General features: G+C 37.0%; 1 protein-coding gene across 4 annotated transcripts in view; it reads right to left on the bottom strand.

The window, feature by feature from the left end:
* Positions 1–26,821, bottom strand: part of ENTPD1 (ectonucleoside triphosphate diphosphohydrolase 1) — a 219,492-nt gene that overhangs the window by 151,892 nt on the left and 40,779 nt on the right. The window lies entirely within an intron of this gene.

Raw genomic sequence — 26,821 nt, 5'->3', positions numbered from 1 at the left:
AATAGTACCTATGAAAATAAAAATACCTGAGGGTGGGGCTTGGTGGCTCAGCAAGTAGAATTCTCACCTACAATGCCAGAGACCCAGGTTCGATTCCCAGTGCCTGCCCATGTAAATAAATAAATAAGTAGACAATTAAAATAAAAATACCTGTACACTTGCCTGCTGATATCTTAAATTTCTTCAATTGGGGACAAATTATTTTATTCCACAGTTAGTACAAAGAAAAGTAACACAACAGATAATATTTCTACGTTAAAAAAAAAGAAGAAAATACATGCATTTAAATGAATTATAAGTGTATAAATTAATCTGACCATTAAGTGGCAAAAGAGGTATAAAGAGATTGTACTCTTCTACAACACAGTTTGAGTTTTTCTTATGGCTGATTGACAAGTTAGGGAATTATTTCCTGAAAGAACTCAGTATTAATTAGAGTAAGTCTTCATGATTCTAAAGTATGAATTGCATGTGATCTAGTGAGGAAAATTCCTACACCACTTCGAGATGGGAAGTAGAAACCTCAAAGTCATCTTTAAACTGAATTTTGACCACCAGCTCAAATATGAGCAAAAATCTGTACAGAATTAATTGCATGGAGGCCTTATGTTTTGGAGGTCATTTAGGCTAGTTAATATGAGTGTCTCTTTATTTTTTTCAATTTATTAAACATAACCACATACAAACACAAACATTCTTACCATATGATCATTCCATTACTGATATATAATCAATAACTCACAATATCATCACATAGTTGCATATTTATCATCATGATCATTTATTAGAACATTTGCACCAATTCAGAAAAAGAAATAAAAAGAAAACAGAAAAAAATTCATACATACCATAACCCTTACCCCTCCCTTTCATTTATTACTAGCATTTCAATCTACTAAATTTATTTTAGCATTTGTTCCCTCTATTACGGGAACAAATGTTCTGTTTCTTTTTAATCCATATGTTTTACTCATTCTGTCCATAAGGGAGATGAAAAGAGCATCAGACACAAGGTTTTCACAATCACACAGTCACATTGTGAAAGCTATATCATTATACAATCATCTTCAAGAAACATGGCTACTGGAACACAGCTCTACATTTTCAGGCAGTTCCCTCCAGCCTCTCCATTACACCTTAACTAAACAGGTGATATCTGTTTAATGCATAAGAATAACCTACAGGATAACCTCTCCACTCTGTTTGGAATCTCTCAGCCACTGGCACTTTATTTTGTCTCTTTTTGCTCTTCCCCTTTTTGGTTGAGAAGGATTTCTCAATCCGTTGGTGCTGAGTCCCAGCACATTCTAGGATTTCTGTCCCACATTGCCAGGAAGTTCCACACCCCTGGGAGTCATCTCCCATGTAGAGAGGAGGAGGGCAGTGAATTTGCTTGTCGTGTTGGCTGAGCGAGAGAGAGAGGCCACATCTGAGCAACAAAAGAGGTTCTCTTGGGGGATGACTCTAGACCTAATTTTAAGTAGGCTTAGCCTATTCTTTGTGGGGTTAAGTTTCATATGAACAAACCTCAAGATTGGGGGCTCAGCTTATTGCTTTGGTTGTCCCCACTGCTTCTGAGAATATCAAGAATTCTAATGAGTATCTCTTGATTAAATGAGTCTCTTTCCTCTGCCCACCCCCACCCCATAAGAAAAATCAACATTACAAAACTATGACTCAAATCTAAAGGATAGGAAACTTTGAGTACCCAAGTGTGATCATAGCTCCCCATATAAAAATTCCATATTTTTCTTAAACAAATTGTAGGCTAAGTACTATATAGGATACACTGACATCTAGTCAACTTCTGAGCCTGAGCCAGCCAGAGCAAAGCTTTCTGTGGAAACAATGTTGAAGGAATTTCATTTTCCTGGAAGCTCCCTGAATTATAAACTCTGAGGTGCGATTACAGTGAGCCAGTAACCAAGCAGAAAAATCTCTGGCTCCCAGCAAAGCAGTATTGTCTTCAAGCCAAGGTAAGAGTGCCCTACCCTAGGCTTGCACTTTAGAGAAGGTCCCATATAAGAGAAACACACTATATCAGTCAGGGTTCTCTAGATAAACAGAACCAACAAGATACACATGTACACACATATGTATGTTTGCGTATACATGTACATAACCATACATATAGATACATATAGAAAGATTTGCTTTAAGGAATTGACTTACATGATTATGAGGTCTGGCAAGTCTGAAATTTTAAGCCATTTGGCAGGCTGGAAACCCAGAAAGAAGTTGATGTTGTATAGTCTTGAGAATTAGGAAAACCTCTTTTTTTTGCTATTAAGGCCTTCAACTGAGTGGGTGAGGCCCACCCACATTAATAAGGGTAATCTTTTTAAAGTCTTCTGACAGTAAAAGTTACAAAATGTTTCCACAGCATCTACAAAATACCTTCACAGCAAAGCTTAGATTCATGCTGGATTAAATAAGCTAGTGTACTAACACATAAAATTAAGCATTAGGCATACACAAAATAAATTTGGTAAAGCATCACACACACAAAGAATAAATAGGCACTTCTGTCACTCAGAATCTAGTGCTTGATGATGACACTGGGAAGCTCATAATCCTACTTGTCTACTGCTGTGACTAGAACCATTCAAGGCCCACAGAAACTCTCTTCTACATCTCTTGCTCTATGCCCATTAAAGAAAAGGCGACTGTCTGAATGCCATGAAAACTTGAGAACCATTGACACCACTAGTCAGAATGGACATTGCTTAACAGTATAAGGAGTATTTGAATGGTAAAAGCAATTATATAAGAAAAAAGATTAATAGTTAACTCGTTATATATTTCATCTCAAATAGTATGACTGCAATAGATTTTTGAATAATGACACATTGTTTACCAGTAGAACAGAGTGTTCATTTTCTTGCTTCTCTTTATCTCCAGTACTCACAAATCAACCATTTTATAGCAATTGTTCATGGCAGCTGAAGAACAATGTGCAATGTGCAATATTAAATAATTCATAGTATCTTAAATTTGTATATATGTAAGTCTATATTTACATGTATGAAACAATACCTAATCTTCACATTGGCAACTACAACTCTGAAATTATTTAATAATCCAGCAATAATATATTAAATTATCAAAATGTCCAGCTTTCAACAAAAAATTACAAAACATACAAAGAAATAAGGAAGTACTAAGCCTGGGACATACCAAAGACTTTTTTTAAAAAATGGTTCTAAATATGCTCAAAGAGTTAAGAAAATGTGGACAGAAAACTAAAGGAAATTAGGAAAATTATGCATGAACACAAAGAGAATATCAATAGAGAGATGGAAATTATGAAAAGGAAACAAACAGAGCTGAACACAACAGTTATAAAAATGCTGCAGAGAGAGAAATTAGAGCACAGGTTTCTAGGGGCAGGGGCAGTGGGAGAGGGAGTCAATGCAAAAAAGGTGTACAGTTTCTGTTTGGGGAGATTGGGAAAATTTTGGTAATGGAAGGTGGTGAAGGTGCTATAACATAGTGAACATGATTAGTCCCACTCATAATGGTATGCTTGGGAGTGATTGGAGATGAGGAAGTTGGAAAGAGAATGGAAGGGGAGGGGAGGGAAGAAAAGGAAGGAAGAAAGGAAGGAAAGGAGAGAGAAGAGAGAGAGAGGAGAGGAGAGGAGAAGGGGGAGAGAGAGAGAGAGGAGAGATAGAAGAGAGAAGAAGATGGAGATAAGGAAAGAAAGGAAAGAAAAGAAAAAAGAAAGAAAGAAGGAAGAAGAAAAGAAAGCAAACAACTAAAGAGACAATGACAATTAAAGGCGTTTAATACATGGTCCTGGATAGAATCCAACAAGGGAAGAAAGAAGGTGTGTCAGTTAGATTCAGTTGTCAACTTGGCCAGGTGAGCATACCTAGTCTTGTTGCTGCGGACATAAGCCAGCGGTACGTGAACCTCATCTGTTGCCAATTACATCTGCAGTCAGCTAGGAGGCGTGTCTGCTGCAGTGAGTGATGTTTGACTTAATTGGCTGGTGCTGAGATGAGGAATGCCAAGCTGCTTAGCAGTGCTTCGTTGCAATCTCTCATTTAAGCACCAGCCAAAGCAGGAATGGAAACTGTCTCCTCTGAGTCTTCCTTAAAAGGCTTCCCATGATTGCATTTAGCATCACTAATTGCAGAAGACACTCCCCTTTGGCTGATTACAAATGGAATCAGCTGTGGATGTAGCTGACGTGATCATGACCTAATCCTATGAAATGTCCTCATTGCAACAGACAGGCCAGTGCTTGCCCAATCAGATGAACAGGTACCACAACTTGGCCAAGTTGACACCTGTCCCTAACCATGACAGAAGGCTTGACAGGACATATGAAAAAGTTGGAATATAGATTGTAGGCTTTATATCAGTCAAACTTTCTGAACTTGATAACTGCACTTAAGTTGGATACATAAGTGAATATTCTTGCTTTTAGGAAATGTACTTGGTAGTATGTGTTCAAGGAGCATGATGTATATACAACCTACACTCAAGTGTTCAGAACATGGACTGATAAATAGATAGATGGATAGAGAGATAGATGGATTGATAGAATGATAGAGCAGTCATACATGGCAAAATGCTAAAACTGGGTGAGTGTGGGAAGCTGGAGGGATTAGAGTATTTTGGAGTACTCTGTATGGGGGCTGTAATATTTTTGCAACTATCTTGTAAGTTTGAAAGTATTTCAAAATAAAATGTTTAAAGTTGAAAATATTTTATTTAACTTATGATATTCATTATCATTTGTATTTTGCCTTTGAATTTAGCAGATAATTTTGAATATTTCAGAGGAAAAATAACTTCTTGACAACTTAATCAATTGAAAATGTTTTACATTATCTTAATTTACAATTTTAATAAAAATATATTCAAATTATGTAAACATTTTGTGGCAATTTTTTAAAGTAGCCATGAATTTTTTACACACTTCCCATAGAGAGGTGGAGGGTCTGTGTACTCCGCCTTTGAATCTGGGTGGAAATGTAACTGTTTCTACAAGTAAAGTACAGTGACAGTGACATTATTTGGCTTTCAAGGTTATACATAAAAGGCTATGCAAGTTTCTCTATTGTTCACTAGAATACTCACTCTTGAAAACCTGAGTTGAAGTAAAAACTTCAACTATCAACTATCCTGAGACTGCCACACTACATGAAAACTACGTGGAGAGACTACCTTCCCTACTGACAGTTCTAGCTTGGCTTAGCCATCAAGTATTCCAAGCCAAGGCACCAGACATATGAATGAAGAAACCTACAAATGATTCTATGCCTCATCCATTCACATCTCCCCTAGCAGTCTGTGAGTCATGCTGGATGAAGTCCCAGACGTCTTCAAGCAGAAATAAGCTATCTCCACTATGCCATGTCCAAATTCCTGACCCAGAGAATCCAAAAGAATAATGAAATAGTTTTGGTTTTATGGCACAAAATCTTAGGGTAGTTTGTTACATAGAAATAAGCAACTAGAACACTTTAAACAAAGTTACATTTTGCTTTTTAAATTAGATCACTTCAGATCATTTATGATGATTATAATCTAAACTAGTGATAAAAATATAAAAGTGGGAGCTGAAAAGAAAGAAATTTAAGAGAAAAAAGTAGTAAGAGGGACTACCTATGGCAGCATGAAGAGGACAGCAATTCCTCTCTGTAATAAAACAAATAAATACTTAAACTTCCAGGTAGAGGAAGTAGACATATTTTTCCGTAGTCCTGCCTTTCAATACAACCAAATACTCTGGATATTACATAAACATAAAAAAGAATAAGATGACTCTGAAAGGTAGAGAGAAGACAGGCCTCTTAGGGACCTCAGAATCCAAGAAATGAGATGATGGTGAGTTCCCTGAGTTTTCTTTTTGCCTTATTTATCCCAGATTGGAGTGAAAGAAGCTAGAAACCTAGAAATGCCAAGGGGTGCAGATAGAAAAAGCCCCAACAAAATATTGCTTTCTTTAGGCAAAAGATGAGGAAAGGGACAGCCTAGCAAGACATAAAACTTGTAGATTATAACCATTGTTCTCCAGGTGAACATCACAGAAAAACCTCTGGCTCCAAACTCACCCAGGTCAGCAAAGGCCAAGTGGAGAGCCCAGACTTTCACCCTTGCCAGGCTGTAATGAGGTAACCTACCCATCCTGGAGTGGTATCAGAATATGATGAGTAGGATTCTTTCATTCTCACTGGATGGTAATGAGACCACTATCCCTGAGTGTCAATTAAGAGCACAGAAGAAGCCTAGAAATCCACCTGCACTAGTAGTAACAAGGTGCCTCACGATCTCCCCATTGGAATGGTGTCAGAAGAGGTCTAGTGGAGAGTCAGGACTTTTAACACTTCCCCGTAGTGGTAAAATAGTCCACCCCATTCATGGTGTCAGTGGAGGTCATGTGAGGAGCAATAATGAGCCATATTCACCCCTCTCAGCAAGGGAATTACTGCTGAGGTCTACTGGGGAAATGGAACCGTTTCACCACTTTAGGTGACAACAGAAGCCAAGTTGAAAACTTGGACTTTTACCTCTACCTGGCAGTAATGGGTTGGCTTCCTTCACCAGAGCAATGCCATATTAAGCCAGCCAAAGCAGAAAGTTTAAATAAGATCCAGGGTCTCATAACATGATACACCAAATTAAACAAATGTCCAGGTTTCAATCATTCATCATACTAAGAACCAGAAAGACCAAACACTGAGTGCAACAGAGACAATTAATACATACCAACATGGAAATTACAGAGATGTTAGAATTAACCAACAAGAATTTTAAAACCATTATAAGAATGCTTCAACCAAAAATTATTAATGGACTTGAAACAGATGGAAAAATCCACAAAATCTCAGCAATACATACATATATCTATAATGTATATATAAGTACATGGAATTTTTTATATGTGATATAAAGAATGAGCAATCAGAAACTTTAGGACTAAAATATAACCAAAGGGAAAAGCAACCTCAATGAATGGGCACAAACAAAGAATGGCAGGGACAGAGGAAATGATAAGTGAACTGGAACACAGAACAGTAGAATTACCCAGTCTGAAGAGCAGAGAGAAAACAGACTGCAGAAATTGAGCAGAACTTCAGGGGCCTGTAGGACTATAACACACCACTGGAGTCTGGCAAGAGAGGAAAAAGAAGGTGAAGTTGAAAAAGTACTTGAAGAATATCCATAACAGAAAGAATCTTGGAACATCAGGAAGAAAGGAAAAGCAGAATTAGAAAAAATGCAAGTAAAAGTAATAGGCTTTACTTCTCCTCTTGAGTTTTCTAAATTATGCTTGGCAAATAAAGCAAAAATTATGACAATGTTTGATATGGTTCTAAATAGATGTAGAGGATATATTTAAGACAATTATAAATGGGGTAGGGTAAAGGGACATAAAGAGAAGTAAGGTTTCTGTACTTCACTCAAACTGGTAAAATGATGACATAGCAGACTATGATAAAATATGTATATATAATGTGAGCTTTATATCAATGTTAAATTTGTGATCTTGATAACTGTACTTAAGGCAATTACATAAGAGAATATCCTTGTTCATAGGAAACATACATGAAAGTATTATTGTTCGAGGATTATGACATGTACAATCTACTTTCAAATGTTCAGAAAATAGATAGAAGATATATGATGACTGTTAGATGGATAGGTAGACATATAGATAGAATGATTTGGGAAACTGGAAAAATATTAAAATTGGTGGATCTTGAGATACTGAACTATTTGTATATAACTGGGTCGTTCCTTGAAACTTTGTTATTTATGTGACACCTGAGTTAGAGTACTGAAGCTATGAAAGTCAGCAGTACCCCATTTAGCAACAGTTAAAAAAGTTGAAAAAATTGCCAGACTTTGCCTCGAGATATGAATGAAGCTGATCTGGATAGGACTAAGGTAAATCAGAATACTGGGCAAAGGATGGCATGACCCATATTTTCAAACTTCAACCTCTGTGCAAGATCAAAGGGAGAGATATTTATTTGGTGCAAAATTTATATTTTGGGTAGCATATTATCTAATTTAACTTGTATGGTCAGTTTACTCAAATGCCATAAGTACATGGAATCTTGACTAGGGCATGAGATCATGTTGGTTTGTCCAAGTTGGTGGGATGCACCATATATCCCAGAGTGATTTGGGCAGAGAATAAAACAGTATTTGCAAAGTTCCCTTGGGGGATGGGGAGAAAGGAGGAAATGTTCAACTTTCTCATCTGGGGAAGTCCTGATATTCTTGCAAGTAATGGGGACAACTAATTCAATAGGCTGAGCCCTCAATCTTGGGGTTCACCCCTATGAAGCATATTCCTACAAAGGAGTGGCTAAGCCTACTGATAATTTATGCCTAAAAGTCATCCCTGGAGAGCTTCTTCTGTTGCTCAGATGTGGCCTTTCTCTCTAAGCCACTTGGCAGGTGAACTCACTGCCCTTCCTCCTATGTGCAACATGTCTCCTATGGGTATAAATCTCTCTGGCAATATGGGACCTGACTCCCAGGGATGAACCAGGACCTACCATCCTTGAAATAAGAAGGCCTCTTGATCAAAAGGGAGAAGAGAGAAATGAGAAAAATCTCAGTTGCTGAGAGATTTCAAACAGATTCAGGAGGTTATCCTGGAGGTTATTCTTACACACTATATAGAAATCCCTTTTTAGTTTATAGTGTACTAGAGTGGCTAGAGGGTAATACCTGAAACTATTGAACTGTGTTCCAGTAGCCTTGATTCTTGAAGAAGACTATATAACCTATAGCTTTTACAATGTGACTATGTGATTGTGAAAACCTTGTGTCTGGTGTTCCTTTTACCCAGGGTATGGACAGATGCGTAAAAAAAAATAATAATAGGGGGAGGGGGCATGGGTGGTTCAGTGGTAGAATGCTTGCCTTCCATGTGGGAGACCCATGTTCAATTTCCAGACCATGCACCCAAAAAAATAATAAAATAAAATAATAACAGGGGGAGATAAAGAGTAAAAATTGGGTAGATTAAAATACTGTGGGTCAATAAGAGGGAGGGGTAAGGGATATGGGATATATGAGTTCTTTTTTATCCTTTTTATTTCTTTTTCTGGAGTGATGCAAATGTTCTAAAAATAATCATAGTAAAGAATACACACTATGTGATGATATAATGAGCTATTGATTGTATAATATGGTTGGACTGTATGTTTGTGCATATGTTTTCATTAGTAAGCTGTCGGAATGTGGTATACCAGAAATGGAATGGCTTTTAAAAAGGAGAATTTATTAAATTGCAAGTTTACAGTTCTAAGGCTATGAAAATGTCCAAATTAAGGCATCCAGTAAAAGATATCTTGGTTCAAGAAGGCCGATGATGCTCAGGGTTTCTCTCTTAGCTGGGAGGGCGCATGATGATGACAGATAGCTTTTCTCTCCTGGCTTCTTATTTCATGAAGCTCCTCTAGAGGCTTTTTCCTTCTTCATCTCCAAAGATCTCTGGCTGTGTGGACTCTATTGGTTCTGGTTGCTCTATAGCTTTTTCCAAAATGGTCATCTCTTAAAGGACTCCAGTAAGCAAACCCACCGTGAAAGGGTGGAGACACATCTCCATGGAAACCATCTAATCAAAAGTTACCACCCACAATTGGGTAGGTCACATCTCCATGGAAACAATAAAAAAGATTCCACCCAGCAATACTGAATAAGGATTAAAGGACATGGTTTTTCTGAGGTACATAAAAACTTCAGACAGGGACAGGATATTTCTCAATAAAAATATATTTTTTTAATTGGTGGATCTGGGTGTCTGGGGGAGTGTATGCTGAAGTATCTGTATGGAATTTGTTTTTGTAACTCTCTTGTAAGTTTGAAATTATTCCAAAATAAAAAGTTTTAAATATATGTATATAATGTAACTACTAGAGCAACTACTAAAAACACTATACAAAGAGATACACTAAAAAGCTATGAAAAAATTAAAATTGAATTTTAAAAGGTGTTCCAGTATGGGTCTCTGGACCAGATAAGTCCTGAAACCTACAAGGCCCAGCCTCTCCAGAACATCAGCTAGTTCCATCTCCCTACCCCATATTACTGACAGCCCCTTTCAACATGAAAAAGTTAGAATGGCTATAGAAATACCCCTGAAGAATGGGATAGAAAGATCAAAGGTGATGGTGGAGTTATACAGAGAAAGTAGGGCTTAACAAACAATATGATTGCTGAATCATTAAGTTGATTTTTCCCTTAGTCTCTAGTGTCTTAGAACACTAGAAGTAAAAACATAAAATTGTGGCATTGCAACCTATACCAAACTCTGAAATCTGTTCTACAACTAATTGTTGTTCTATGCTTTGAAATTTATTGCTTTTTTTGTATATATGCTATTTTTCACAAAAAAAAGGGAAAAAAAGTATATTGGGATGATAAAAAAAATATGTATTCCTACTAGCCGCCTACATTCTGGAGCAACTAGAAGGAAAAATCTAAGAGGATGGTATGGTAGTCCATGACGAACTCTGGAATCTGTACTGTAACTACTTGTTGAAAAGTGCTTTGAAAAGTTTTGCTTTTTTCTTTCTTTGCTTTCTATGTATGATATATTACACAATTTAAAAAGTTCCAGTAGCCCATAGGAAAATAGGCAAAAGAAATAAAACAAAAGACAACCCCAGAGAATGAATATAAAACAAGAAAAAATAAATAAAATGGCAGACATAAGCCCTAAAATATCAATAATTACATTAAATATAACTGGTCTAAATACACTAATTAGAACAAAAATTAGCAAGACAAATTAAAACACATGATCCAACTATGTGTACAAGAAACTCCAAATATAATGATATAAGCAGGTTGAAAATAAAGGGATGAGAAAAGATATATCATGCAAATGTGAGTTAAAAGAGAGCAGAGCTATATTAAATCAGATAAAGTAAGCTTCAGAGTAAAGAAAATTACCAGAGACAAAGAGGGACACATAATTATGAAAGGGTCAATCCACAAAGAAGACTTAGCAACCCTAAATGAGTTTTCACCAAAAAACAAAGTTGCAAAATATGTGGAGCAAAAAATGATATTACTAAAAGGAGAAATAATAGACAAATCCACAATTATAGCTAGAGATTTAAACACCACTCTCTTAAAAAATGGTAGTCCAACTAGACAGAAAATCAGTAAGGACAAAGAAGAACTCAACATCCCCAACAGTATCTAATTGAGATTTTAGAACATTCCATCCAAGAACAGTAGATTACACATTCTTTTCAAGTAGCCCTGGAATGTAAGACAGACCATATTGTAAACCATAAAACAAACCTCAACAAATTTAAAAGGATTAAAATCATACATAGAGTGCCGGCCATGGTGGCTTAGCAGGCAGAGTTCTCACCTGCCATGCTAGAGACCTGGGTTTGATTCCCAGCGCCTGCCCATGCAAAAAAAAAAAAAGAAATCATACATAGAATGTGTACACTGACCACCATGGAATCAAACTAGAAATCAATCAAACTAGAAATCAAAAATAAGAGGGAAATCCCCAATTACTTGACAACTAAACAACACACTAATAAATAACCCATGTGTCAAAGAGGAAATCTCAGGGGAAGTTAAAAAGTGTAGTAAACTGAAAGAAAGTAGAAGTACAACATATGAAAATTTGTAGAACATGGCTAAATCTGTACTGGGAGAGAAATTTGTAGTTCTTAGGTGCATACATTAGAAAAAGAGAAAAACATCTCAAATTGCTAATTTAATATCCCACACCTCAAGAACCTAGGGAGAAAAAGAATTAAATAAACCCAAAGCAGGTAGAAGGAAGGTGTGCAGGTTTGAAAGGATTTATGTACCCTAGAAAAGTCATGTTTTACTCCTAATCAATCTCGTGGGAGCAACATTTCTTCTAATTCCTATTCAGTACTATAGGTTGAAAACTTGATTGGGTTATCGCCACAGAGATGTGACTCAATCAATTGTGGGTATTAAACTTTATTAGATGGAGACGTGTCTCCACCCCTTCTATATGGGTCTTGATTATTCTTCTGGAATCCTATAAAAGAGGATATTCTGAGGGAGCAGAAAAGAACATGAGAGAAAGTCGCGAGATTCCCAGAAAGACAGAGTCCACCAGCCAGCAACTTTTGGAGGTGATGAAAGAAAATGCCCTGAGGGAGCTTCATGAAACAAAAAGCTGGAAGAGAAAGCTAGTAGATGTCACCATGTGCCCTTCCAGCTGAGAGAAACGCTGAATGCCATTAGCCTTCTAGAACCAAGGTATATTTCCTTGGATGCCTTAGATTGGACATTTCAATAGACATGCTTTAATTTGGAGATTTTCATAGCCTTAGAATTGTCAACTAGCAACTTATTAAATTCCCCTTTTTAAAAGCTGTTCCAACTTCCGGAGAAGATGGCGGCTTAGTAAGACGCGCGGGTCTTAGTTCCTCCTCCAGAAAAGCAACTAAAGAAACAGAAACAATACGAAACAGCTCCCGGAGTCACGACAGAGACCAAAAAGACAGCATACCCCATTCTGGAACAGCTGAACGGGCAGGGAGAATCTGCTGCGGTGAGATACCCGAGGGGCGCGCGTTTTCCCGGCCGGGGCGGCTGGCAACTGGGGTCCCCTCCACGCACGTGGCTCCCCGGTCTGACTGGGAACATTGGATAGCGGGGCCCTCCCGTCACGCTTGGCGTTTTGGGCCAGCTGGGCAATTAGGACCGGCACTCTCCCAAGCCGCGGCGGCCAGCGACCCCCACCTCCACGCGCGGTTTCCCGGGCCGACTGCCGTGCAGACAGACGAGCGCCACGAGCGCCACCTACTGGGCAGGAAAAGAAAAACAGAGCCCAGAGATTTCACAGAAAAAACTTTCAACCAGCCGGGTCCCACACCCAGGGAAATCTGATCAAATGCCCAGACACCAGCAGAAAATAATGGATGATGCTCGGAAAATTGAAGATACGGCCCAGTCAAAGGAACAAACCAATAGTTCAAATGAGATACAAGAGCTGAGACAAATAATGCTGAATATACGAACAGAAATGGAAAAACTCTTCAAAAACGAAATCAATAAATTGAAGGAGGACATGAAGAAGACATGGGCTGAACAAAAAGAAGAAATAGAAAATCCAAAAAAACAAATCACAGAACTTATGGGAGTGAAGGACAAAGAAGAAAAAATGGAAAAAACAATGGATACCTACAATGGTAGATCTAAAGAGACAGAAGCTACAATTAGTGAACTGGAGGATGGAACATCTGAATTCCAAAAAGAAACAGAAACTATAGGGAAAAGAATGGAAAAACTTGAGCAGGGGATCAGGGAACTGAATGACAATATGAAGCGCACAAATATACGTGTTGTGGGTGTCCCAGAAGGAGAAGAGAAGGGAAAAGGAGGAGAAAACCTAATGGAAGAAATTATCACTGAAAATTTCCCAACTCTTATGAAAGACCTAAATTTGCAGATCCAAGAAGTGCAGCACACCCCAAAGAGAATAGACCCAAATAGGCGTTCTCCAAGACACTTACTAGTTAGAATGTCAGAGGTCAAAGAGAAAGAGAGGATCTTGAAAGCAGCAAGAGAAAAACAATCTGTCACATACAAGGGAAACCCAATAAGACTATGTGTAGATTTCTCAGCAGAAACCATGGAAGCTAGAAGACAGTGGGATGATATATTTAAATTACTAAAAGAGAAAAACTGCCAACCAAGACTCCTATATCCAGCAAAATTGTCCTTCAAAAATGAAAGAGAAATTAAAACATTTATAGACAAAAAGTCACTGTAAGAATTTGTGACCAAGAGACCAGCTCTGCAAGAAATACTAAAGGGAGCACTAGAGTCAGATATGAAAAGACAGAAGAGAGAGGTATGGAGAAGAGTGTAGAAAGAAGGAAAATCAGATATGATATATATAATACAAAAACCAAAATGGTAGAGGAAAATATTATCCAAACAGTAATAATACTAAAAGTTAATGGACTGAATTTCCCAATCAAAAGACATAGAACGGCAGAATGGATTACGACCCAGCAATACCACTGCTAGGTATCTACTCAAGGGACTTAAGGGCAAAGACACAGATGGACATTTGCACACCAGTGTTTATAGCAGCATTATCTACAATTGCAAAGAAATGGAAACACCCAAAATGTCCATCAACAGACGAGTGGCTAAACAAACTGTGGCGTATATCTACGATGGAATATTATGCAGCTTTAAGACAGACTAAACTTATGAAGCATGTAATAACATGGATGGACCTAGAGAACATTATGCTGAGTGAGTCTAGCCCAAAACTAAAGGACAAATACTGTAAGGTCCCACTGATGTGAACCGACATTCGAGAATCAGCTTGGAATACATCATTGGTAACAGAGACCAGCAGGAGTTATAAACAGGGTAAGATAATGGGTAATTGGAGCTGAAGGGATACAGACTGTGCAACAGGACTAGATACAAAAACTCAAAAATGGACAGCACAATAATACCTAAGTGTAATGTAACTAGGTTGGAACACTGAATGAAGCTGCACCTGAAATATGGTTTTTTGTTTGTTTGTTTGTGTGTTTGTATCTTTTTTTTTGTTTTTTTTTCTTTTTCCTTTATATATATATATATATTATTAGTATTATTATTTTAATTCTCTTCTCTATATTAACATTCTATATCTTTTTCTGCTGTTTTGCTAGTTCTTTTCCTAAATCGATGCAAATGTACTAAGAAATGATGATCATACATCTATGTGATGATACTAAGAATTACTGAGTGCATTTGTAGAATGGAATGATTTCTAAATGTTGTGTTAATTTCTTTTCTTTTTTTGATTAATAAAAAAATTTTAAAAAAAAAAAAGCTGTTCCATTTCTGGTGTATTGCATTCTGGCAGCTAGCAAACTAGAATAGAAGGAGATAATAAAAATAAGAGCTCAGATCAGTGACATTGAAAATAGACAATAGATAAAATTAATAAAACAAAAAGCTAAATCATTGAAGAGATTGATAAAATTGGTAAACTTCTAGAAAGACTGACAGGTTAAAAAATGATAGAAGACACAAATAACCAATCAGGAATGAAACAGTATTATTACAATAGAAGCTGAGGATGTCATAAGGATAAGAAAATACTAGGAAAAACTCTGCATATATAAGTTTGAAAGCTTAGATGAAATAGGCCAATTCCTTGAAAAGCACAAATTACCACAACTCACCCGATATGAAATAAATCATTTAAATAGACTTAAAACTATTATATAATTGTGTTTATTAATAACTTTTTTGTTGTATAATATATCATATATACAAAGCAAAGAAATACAAAAGCAATAGTACCCAAAGGACCCCTCAACAAGTAGTTACAGGACAGATCCAAAAGTTTGTCATTTTTCCTTCTAGCTGCTTCAGAATATAAGAGGCTAGGAGGCATAAATATTTTTTATCATCACAATCAACTTTTTTTCTTTTTTGTGAAAAATAACATATACAAAAAAGCAATAAGTTTTGAAGCACAGCATCACAATTAGTTGTAGAATATATTTCAGAGTTTGACATGGGTTACAATTCCACAATTTTATGTTTTTACTTCTAGCTGCTCAAGATACTGGAGACTAAAAGAGATATTGATTTAATGATTCAGCAATCATGTTCATTTATTAAATCCTATCTTCTCTGTATAACCCCACCATCACCTTTGTAAATTGAGTTTTATTTTTAAAAATCCCAAAAAAGAAATCACCAGATCTAGATGATTTCACTGGAGAATTTTACTATTCATTTAAAGATGAATTAAAACCAATTCTACTCAATATTTTCCAGAATATAAGAGAGAAAATAACTTAATTCATTAAACACAGCTAGTAATTCCCTGACACCCAAACCAGACAAAACAAAATGACAAGGCAGTGCGACAGTGGCTCACTGGTGCAAAATTCTTAACAAAATATTATCAAATAGAATTTAGCTGCTGTATTAGTAAGTGTTCTCTAAGGAAACAGAATCAATAAGAGATATTTGTAAATAAGAGATTTATAAAGGTGATTCATGCAACCATGGGAATGGAAGAGTCCAAAATCCATAGTGGCAGACTGTGAAGTTGGTCGCTCTGATGAAGGAGTTGGATGAAGACCACAGGAGAGGATCACTGGATGAAGAAGCACTGAAAAAAAATCTCTCTTTTCCCTTTAAAAATAAAATCTTCAACTGATTGAATTATTTCATTGGTGGAAGGTGCACCTTAGTTGATCACAGACATAATCAGTCACAGATGCAATGAACTAACTGATGATGTAATATACCAACTTTGCAATTTATCAATCAGCCATGAGATATCCTTGCAGCAACAGTCAGGCCAGTGCTTGCCTGACCAGACAATGGGCATCATCACTTGGCCAAGCTGACACCAGAACCTAACCATCACAGCCCACCCCTTGTCAACTTGGCAGCTATACACATCACCTTGAAACATGCTTAATTGCCAAACAGAACACAATAACAGATATATGTTTTGCCAAACAATACTCAATTGTCCTGAGTACAACTGGAAATGTACTACATTCTCCAGAATAGGGTGCAAGTCCTTAGGTAACTCTTGAACTTCATATCCTTTGACCTAAATCCTATAACACATACAATACAACATATGTCATATGATAAGAGGAAAACAAGATATTTGCTTATGTACAAGTGTAAACATACTCATAAAACAGGCGGAAATATTCATACAATCACAGTTTCCATTTCTGTAACTGGGCACATGAACATGGTCATATTTATCACTGCTTTTCATTACTATACATTTCATGTTCCCTTTACCCTCAGCAAGCACTTCATCTGGCTATGGTTCTTTGCTGTTTAAATATTCTGCAAAGTCTAAAGGGAGAACCAAAACGACAACAGCAACAACAAAAGGCATACCAAAATCCAAACCACATTGAAATTAACAAACTTAAAAGAGTGTCCCCGTATCAGACCCCGCCCCACACCCCCCACACCCCTCACAGTTTTATCCGGTAAGGTCCATGGAACAATGAAGATGAAAGTCAGCACTGCTTGCCGGCCAAGTTGGCACATCCCAAGGCCTCTGCAGTCTGCCAAGGGCACACCACCAGCCCATCTTGCCTGCCACACCAGGGAGGTGGCGCACAAGCGCACATGTTAGGACCCTAAAGACAGTGCACTATGCTGGACAAGGGAAAGCCAGAGGAAACACTAGTGAAGGACTGTAGTAGTCCTGACATGCAAACTGGTCATCCGACCTGAGCATAGGGGTGAAAAACTAATTGAACCACCTGGCAGATAGCTTGTTTCCTCCAATGTTTCCCTCAGGATAGCAGGCTCTCTCACATGTGACCTAGTACCAAGCTGTATTAGTCAGGGTTCTCTAGAGAAACAGAATGAACAGATATCTGTAAACATGAGCTTTATAATCATCATCACTTGGCCATGTTGACACCAGAACCTTACTATCACAGCCATATATAAATATAATTATACACCATGACTAAGGGGGTTATACTTCCTCTCTTTAATAAAGGGCATCTATAAAATACTTACAGCTAATATTATACTTAGTGAAAAATTGAGTGCCTTCCCCCTAATACCAGAAGTAAGGCAAGGATGTCCACCCTCACAACACTTACTCAGTATACTGCTGGAAGTTCTAGCCAGTGCAATAAGACAAGAAAAGGAAATAAAGGGCACTGTGCTGGTTTGAAAGGATGTGTGTCCCCTAGAAAAGCCATATTTTAATCAAAATCCCATTTTGTAAAGGCAGAATAACCCATATTCAACACTGTAATCTCATCATCAATGAATCTGTAATTAGATCATCTCCCTGAAGATGTAACCCCATCAAGAGTGGTTGTTAAGCTGGATTTGGTGACGACATGTTTCCACCCATTTGGGTGGGTCTTGATTAGTTTCTGAATCCCATAAAAGAGGAAACATTTTGGAAAATGAAGGAGATTCAGAGAGAGCAGAGCAGAATGACATAGCCATGAGAAGCAGAGTCCACCAGCCAGTGACCTTTGGAGATGAAGAAGGAAAATGTCTCCCAGGGAGCTTCATGAAACAGGAAGACAGGAGAAGAAGCTAGCAGATAACACCGTGTTTGCCATGTGCCCTTCCAGATGAGAGAGGAACTCTGACCATGTTTACCACATGCCTTTCCAGATGAGAGAGAAACTCTGACTGTGTTCATCATGTGCCTTCTCACTTGACAGAGAAACCCTGAACTCCATTGGCCTTCTTGAACCAAGGTATCTTTCCCTGAATGCCTTAGATTGGACATTTCTATGGACTTGTTTTAATTGGGACATTTTCTCAGCCTTGGAACTGTAAACTTGCAACTTATTAAATTCCCCTTTTAAAAGGCCATTCCTTCCCAGTGCCTGCCCATGTTTTTTTTTTTAGAAAAAAAAAGGCCATTCTGTCCCTGGTATATTGTGTTCTGGCAGCTAGCAAACTAGAACAGGCACATAAATCAGACAGGAAAAAATAAAACTCTCATGATTTTCAGAAGACATTATTGTCTACTTAGAAAATCCTAAGAAATCTACACACACACACACAACTCCTAGAACTAATAAGTGAGTTCAGTAAGGTTGCAGGATACAAGCTAAACTTTCAAACATCAGTTTATTTAGATTTTTATTACTGCTGCAACAAATTACCAAACAATTAGTAACAACCCAAATCTATTACCTTCCAGTCCTAATATAAGGCAAGTCACACTGAATCAAAATCAAGGTGTCAGCAGAGCTGAATTTCTTTCTGAAGGCTCTAGAAGAGAATTCATTTCCTCATCTTAACCAACTTTTAGAGGCCACCTATATTTCTTGGTTCATAGCTTCTTTTCTCCATCTCCAAAGAGTAACATTGCATCTCTCTGAACATTCTTCTATAGTTACATCTCCCTCTGACCACATCTAGGGAAGGACTCTTGTAGTTATATTGGGCCCACCTAGATAATCCAAAATAATCTCCAGTCTCAAGGTTCTTAACTTAATCACATCCGCAAAGTTCTTTGGATATCTTTAAAGAAGTCATTATTTTCCCTCCACATCAGTTGTATTTCTATATACTAGCAATGAACATGAGGACAACAAACTTTAAAATGCAACGATTTATAATCACTAAAAAAAAAATTAGCTGTAATTAATAAAACATACATAGGACTTTTATGCTGAAAAATGAAAAAATGCAGATGAATGAAATAAAGAAAATATCTAAATAAAAGGACATATTATATTCATGAATTCAAAGACTCAATAAAATAAAAATGTCAATTCTCTAAAAATTGATATGCAATCTGAGAATCCCTATCAGAATCTCAGAAAGATTTTGAAGATATTGATAAGATTGATTTAAAATTTATATGTACAGAGAAGGAACTAGAATAGCTAAAGTAATTTTGAAAAAGAAAAATAAAATAGGAGGAATAATTCTACCCAATTTCAAGACTTAGATAGCTATAGAAATTAAGTCTGTGTATTATTAGTGGTGGGACAGACACATTGATCAAAGGAATAGAATAAAGAACCCAGAAAAAGACCCACACAAATATACTCTACTTTTTTTGACAAAGATGCAAAATCAATCATTTGGAAGAAAGAAAACTTTCAACAAATTATGCTGGAGTAATTGGGCATTGATAGGCAAAAAAAATTACTCAAAATTATATGCCTTATACAAAAATTATACATCTTATATAAAAAGTAACTGTTCTAGTTTGCTAGCTGTTGGAATGCAATATACCAGGAACAGAATGGCTTTTCAAAAGGGGAATATAATAAGTTGTTAGTTTACGGTTCTAAGGCCAAGAAAATGTCCCAATTAAAACAAGTCTATAGAAATGTCCAAGGCATCCAGAGAAAGATACCTTGGTTCAAGAAGGCCGATGAAGTTCAGGGTTTCTCTCTCAAGTGAGAAAGGCACATGGCGAACACAGTTACAGTTTCTCTATCACCTGGAAGGGCACATGGCGAGCAAGGTGTCATTGGCTAGCTTTCTCTCCTGGCTTCCTGTTTCATGAAGCTCCCTGGGAGGTGCTTTCCTTCTTTATCTCCAAAGGTCACTGGCTTGTGGGCTCTCTGCTTCTCGTGGCTATGTCATTCTTCTCTGATCTCTGTGAATCTCCTTCATTCTCTAAAATGTTTCCTCTTTTATAGGACTCCAGAAACTTCTCAAGACTCACCCAAATGGATGGAGACATGTCGTCATCTAAGACATGTCGTCATCTAATCCAGTTTAACAACCACTCTTGATTAAATCACATCTCCAGGGAGATGATCTGATTACAGTTTCAAACATACAGTATTGAATAGGGATTATTCTGCCTTTATGAAATGGGATTTAGATTAAAACATGGCTTTTCTAGGGGACATGCATCCTTTCAAACCAGCACAGTAACTAAAAGTGGAACATAGACTTAAATGTAAAACATTAAACTTATTTTAAAAAACACATTTTAACCTCTAAAATCTATAAGATAATAAATTTTTGTTTTTTTAAGCCACTAAATTTGTGGACCTTAAAAAGGGGGGGGGGGGGCAGGACCACATAGAGCCTGGAGATACACAGGGAAAGAAAAGAGACTTTACTAGCAGCAGGGCTTATCCCAAACAAACTCCAACTACAGAATTAATTAACATATTCTGACTACTGAAAATAGGCCCCCAGCTCAGATAAACCTGGAGTAAAAGCTAAAGGTACTAGGAGTTTTTGCCCCAGCACAGATGGGGCAGGGCTGATGGGGAAATAAAACAACAGCTAGCAAAGGCTTTTTGGATCAGACAGAACAAAATACTTTAAAAGAGCTGGACCTTAAAAAAGCAGGGGGTGGGGGCACAGAGAGCCTGGAGATACATAGAGCAATGTACCAACTTAAGCTCTTGATTAAGAAACTAGAGGAATGGGAGTTCTGTTCTAAAAAGGATTTTTTTTTCTTTGTTTCTATTACTTAACATCTCATTAGATAGAACTGCAAGGCTTCTTCAGGCTGGGTCACAAAGCAATTCTCAATAAATTTTAAAAGATTGAAGTCATACAAAACACTTTCTTGGATCATAAAGGAATGAAGTTGTAAATCAATAACAGGCAGAGGGACAGAATTCACAAATATATGGAAGCTAAACAATATACTCTTAAACAATCAGTGGGTCAAGGAAGAAATTACAAGAGAAATTAGTAAATATCTCAAGGCAAATGAAAATGAAAGCACAACATAAAATTTATGGGATGCAGCAAAGGCAGTGCTGAGAGGGTAATTTATTGCTTTAAATGCCTATATCAAAAAAGAAGAGGAAAAATCAAGGAATTAACTGTTCACTTGGAAGAACTGGGGAAGGAACAGAAAACTAACTCCAAAGCAAGTAAAAGGAAAGAAATAACAAAGATTAAAGCAGAAATAAATAAAATTGAGAACGTGAAAACAATCGAGAAAATCAACAAAACCAGAAGTTGGTTCTCTGAGAAAAATCAATAAAATTGGTGGGCCCTTAGCAAGGTTTACAAAAAGAAAAAGATAAAGGATGCAAACAAATAAAATTAGAAATGGTTGAGGAGACAAAACCACTAATCCCACAGAAATAAAGGAGGTAATGAGAGCATACTGTGAACAACTTTATGCTAATAAACTAGACAACATAGATGAAATGGACAACTTCCTAGAAAGGCATGAACAACCAACATTGACTCGAGAAGAAATATATGACCTCCAAAACCAATCAAAAGCAAAGAGATTGAATCAACATCAAGAAGTTCCCCAAAAAGAAAAGTCCAGGACCAGATGGCTTCATGTATGAATTCTACCAAGCATTCAAGAAAGAATTAGTGCCAATCATGCTCAACTTCTTTTTAAAAATTGAAGAGAAGAGAAGGCTACCTAACTCATTCTATGAAGCCAACATTACCCTAATTCCAAAGTGTTGTAGTTTGCTAGCTTCCAGAATGCAACACACCAGAAATGGATTGGCTTTTAATAAAAGGGGATTTATTTCATTAGTTCTTCAGAGGAAGAACAGCTAACTTTCAACTGAGGTTCTTATGTGGGAAGGCACAGGGTGATCTCTGCTGGCCTTCTTTCCAGGCCTCTGGGTTCCAACAACTTTCCCCAGGGTGATTTTTTTCTGCATCTCCAAAGGCCTGGGCTGAGCTGCGAGTGCTAAGATGAGGTATGCTGAGCTGCTTGGTCTGTGCTACCTTGTGCTCTCTCATTTAAGCCCCAACCAATTAAGTCAAACATCATTTATGCAGCAGGCACGCCTCCTAGCCAACTGCAGATGTAATCAGCAACAGATGAGGTTCACGTACCACTGGCTCATTACACAGCAACAGAACAAGGCACGTTCCCCTGGCCATGTTGACAACTGAATCTAAGTACCACACAAAGCCAGACAAAGATACTACAAGAAAATTGCAGACCAATCTCTCTAATGATTATAGATGCAAAAATCCTCAACAAAGTTCTTGCAAAGCAAATCCAGCAGCACAAAAGGATTATACACCATGACCAAGTGGGATTTATTCCAGGTATACAAGGATGGTTCAACATAGGAAGATCAATTAATGTAATACACCATATCAACAAATCAAAGCAGAAAAAACACATGATCATCTAGATTGATGCAGAAAAGGCATTTGACAAAATTCAACATCCTTTCTTGATGAAAACACTTCAAAGGATAGCAATAGAAGGGAACTTCCTCAACATGATAAAGGGAATATATGAAAAACCCACAGCTCACATCATCCTCAATGGGGAAAGACTGAATGATTTCCCCCTAAGATCAGGAGCAAGATAAGGATGTCCACTGTCACCATTGTTATTCAACATTGTGTTGGAAGTTGAAGCTAGAGCAGTCAGACAGGAAAAAGCAATAAAAGGCATCAAAATTGGAAAGGAAGAAGTAAAACTCTCAGTATTTGCAGATGATATGATACTATATATCAAAAATGCCAAAAAAAATCCACAGCAAAACTACTAAGGCTAATAAATGAGTACAGCAAGGTGTCAGGGTACAAGATCAGCACTCAAAAATCTGTAGTGTTTCTATACACTAGTAATGAGCAATCTGAGGAAGAAATCAAGAAAAAAATTCCATTTACAATTACAACCAAAAGATTTAAATATTTAGGAATAAATTTAATTAAGGATACAAAAGATCTATACAAGGAACACTACAAGACATTGCTAAAAGAAATCACAGAAGACCTAAATAAATGGAAGGGCATACTGTGTTCACAGACTGGAAGACTAAATATAGTTAAGATGTCAATTCTACCTGTTGATTTATAAATTCAATGCAATACCAATTAAAATCTCAAAAATTTACTTTTTTTTTTTTTTTTGCATGGGCAGGCACTGGGAATTGAACCCAGGTCTCCGGCATAGCAGGCGAGAACTCTGCCACTGAGCCACCATGGCCAGCCCACAAAAATTTACTTTGCAGATATAGAAAAACCAATGACCAAATTTATTTAGAAGAGCAGGGTGCCCTGAATAGCTAAAAATATCTTGAGAAAGAAAAATGAAGTCGGAAGTCTCACACTACCTGATTTTAAGACATATTACAAAGCTACAGTGGTACTGGCATAAAGATAGGTATAATGAACAGTGGAATTGAATAGTGTTCAGATATAGATCCTCTCATCTATGGACAATTGGTCTTTGATAAGGTAATCAAGCCAACTTGCCTGGGACAGAGCAGCCTCTGCAATAGTGCTTAGAGAACTGGATATCCATATGCAAAAGAATGAAAGAGGATCCATATCTCACCTCTTATATAAAAGTTAACTCAAAATGGATTGAAGACCTAAACATTAGAGCTAAGACCATAAACCTTTTAGAAGAAAATGTAGGGAAATATCTTATAAAACTTGTAACAGGAGGTGGTTTCCTAGCTCCTACACCCAAAAGAAATAGATAAATGGGAACTCCTCAAAATTAAACACTTTTGTGCATCAAAGAATTTTGTCAAGAAAGAAAAAAGGCAGCTTACCAATGGGGAATAATATTTGGAAACCACATATCAGATAAGGGTTTAGTATCCAGAATACATAAAGAGATTCTTCAAGTCAACAACAAAAAGACAAACAACCCAATTGAAAAATGGGCAAAAGACATGAACAGACACTTCATAGAAGAGGAAATACGAATGGCTAAAGGCACATGAAAAGATGCTCAACTTCACTGGCTATTAGGGAAATGCAAATCAAAACCACAATGAGATATCATCTCACACCCACGATTGGTTATTATCAAAAAAATAAAATTTAAAAACCCCAGAAAATGATAAGTCCTGGAGAGGATGTGGAGAAAGAGGCACACTTATCCACTGTTGGTGAGAATGTAAAATGATACAACCACTGTGAAAAGGAGTTTGGTTGTTCCTCAGTAAGCTAAGTATAGAATTGTCATATGATCCAGCAATACCACTGCTAGATTTCCTCTACTCAGAGGAAATGAGAGCAAGGACACAAATGGACATTTTCACACCCATGTTTATATCAGCATTATTTACAATAGCCAAGAGATGGAATAGCCCAAATGTCCATGAATGATGAGTGGCTAAACAAGCTGTGGTATTTACACACAATAGAATATTATGCAACTGTAAGACAGAATAAAGTCATGAAGCATGTAACAACATGGATGGATCTTGACATTATGCTGAGTGGAATTAGCCATAAACAAAAGGAAAAATACTGTATGGTCTCACTGAAATGAACTAACATTAATGAGTGAACTTGGAGAGTTTCTTTTAAGAACACAGGTTATCAGGAGATTAAAAATAGGGTAGAGATTGGTGCTGAACGGATACAGATTGTGCAACAGGACTGATTGTAAAAATTCAGAAATAGATAGCACAAAACTACCTGATTGCAGTACAATAATGTAAGAACACTGAATAAATCTGAATGTGAGAATGATAGAGGGAGAAGAGCTGGGGGCATGTATGAAACCTGAAGGAAAGATAGATGAGAAAGCCTGAGATGGTATAATTTAGGAATGCCTAGAGTGTGCAGTGATGGTGATTAAATGTACAACTTAAAAAATGTTTTGCATAAGGAAGAACAAAGGAATGTCAGTATTGTAGGGTGTTGAAAGTAGATGATCATCCATATTTTAAAACTTCAACTTCTATGTGAGACTAAAGGGAGAAATGTTTATTTGGTGCAAAATTTATATTTTGACTTGTGCATTTCCTAATTTAACTTGTATAGTCAGTTTAATTGAGCACCATAAGTACATGGAATCTTGAATAGGGCATGAGATTTTGTAGATTTGTCCAGGTTAGTGTAATACCCTGATAAATCCTAGAGTGATAGGATAAAGAAGTATTTGCAAAGTCCCCTTGGGGAAATGAGGAGAAAAGGGGAAATATTCAACTCCCCCATTTGGATAATTCCTGATATTTTTCCAAGCAGTAGGTACAACCAAATCAATTAGCCGAGCCATTGGTCTTGGGGTTTTCCCATATGAAACTTATCCCTGCAAAGGATAGGCTAAGCCTCCTTGAAATTATGCCTGAGTCATCCCCAGAGAACCTCTTGTTGCTCGAATGTAGCCTCTCTCTCTCTCTAAGCTGACATGGCAAATGAACTCACTGCCCTCCCTCTCTAAATGGGGCATGACTCCCAGGGGTGTAAACTTCCCTGGCAACATGGGACAGAAATCCTGAGATGAGCTGAGACTTGGCATTGAGGGCATTCATAATTTTTACTCATCTGTCCATACCCTAGATAAAAGGAACATCAGACACAAGGTTTTCACAATCACACATTCACATTATAAAAGCTACATCATTATACAATCATCTTCAAGAAATATGTCTACTGAAACACAGCTCTCAGTTTCAAGTACTTCCCTCTAGCCACTCCAATACACCAAAAACTAAAAAGAGAAAGGGGAAGAGAGGAATGAGATAAAATAAAGTGTCAGTGGCTGAGAGATTTCAAACCGAGTTGACAGGTTATCCTGGATGTTATTCTTATGCAGTATACAGATATTCTCTTTTTAGTTTATGGTGTATTGGAGTGACTAGAGGGAAGTACTTGAAACTGAGAGCTGCGTTTCAGTAGCCATATTTCTTGAAGATGATTGTATAATGATGTAGCTTTTATAATGTGAATGTGTGATTGTGAAAACCTTGTGTCTGATGTTCCTTTTATCTAGGGTATGGACAGATGAGTAAAAATTATGAATTAAAAAATAAATAATAGTGGGAACTAGGGTTAAAGCAAATTGAGTAGATTGAAATGCTAGTAGTCAGTGAGACAGAGGAGTAAGGGGTAGGGTATGTATGAGTTTTTTCTTTTTTATTTCTTTTACTGGAGAGATGCAAATGTTCAAAAAAATGATCATGGTGATGAATACACAAATATGTGGTGATATTGTGAGCCCTTGATTGTAGACCATGTATAGAATGTTTGTACATCAAGAATGTTTGTATGTTTGTTTGCTAAAGTTTGACAATAAAAATATTTATTTGAAAATGATTATTTACAGAGTAAATAATAAATAAATAAAATACAGATGTGCTAAATTTTGATCCATGAAAAGAACTAGATTTTTTATTTAAAGTCAAAATACTTGCAAGTATTAAACTTATAGTAGATGATAGAGATGACAGACAGATGATAGATAGATAGACAGATAGATAGGATGGAGGGAATTTTCTGTGGATTCTCTCAGATTTTCCATTTGAGAATATGATGAGGTTCCTGGAGGAAACAGCTGCAAAAGGGTGGTGTTTTAGTTTCCTAGGCTGCTCAAATCAAATACCAGGAAATATGTTGGGTTAACAATGAGAATTTATTTGCTCACAGTGTTGAGGTCAGGAAAATG

This window comes from Tamandua tetradactyla, chromosome 13 (assembly GCF_023851605.1).
Source record: "Tamandua tetradactyla isolate mTamTet1 chromosome 13, mTamTet1.pri, whole genome shotgun sequence".
Lineage (NCBI taxonomy): Eukaryota > Metazoa > Chordata > Mammalia > Pilosa > Myrmecophagidae > Tamandua > Tamandua tetradactyla.
Note: the sequence above shows the minus strand (reverse complement) of the source record. Positions and strands in the feature narration are given on the sequence as shown.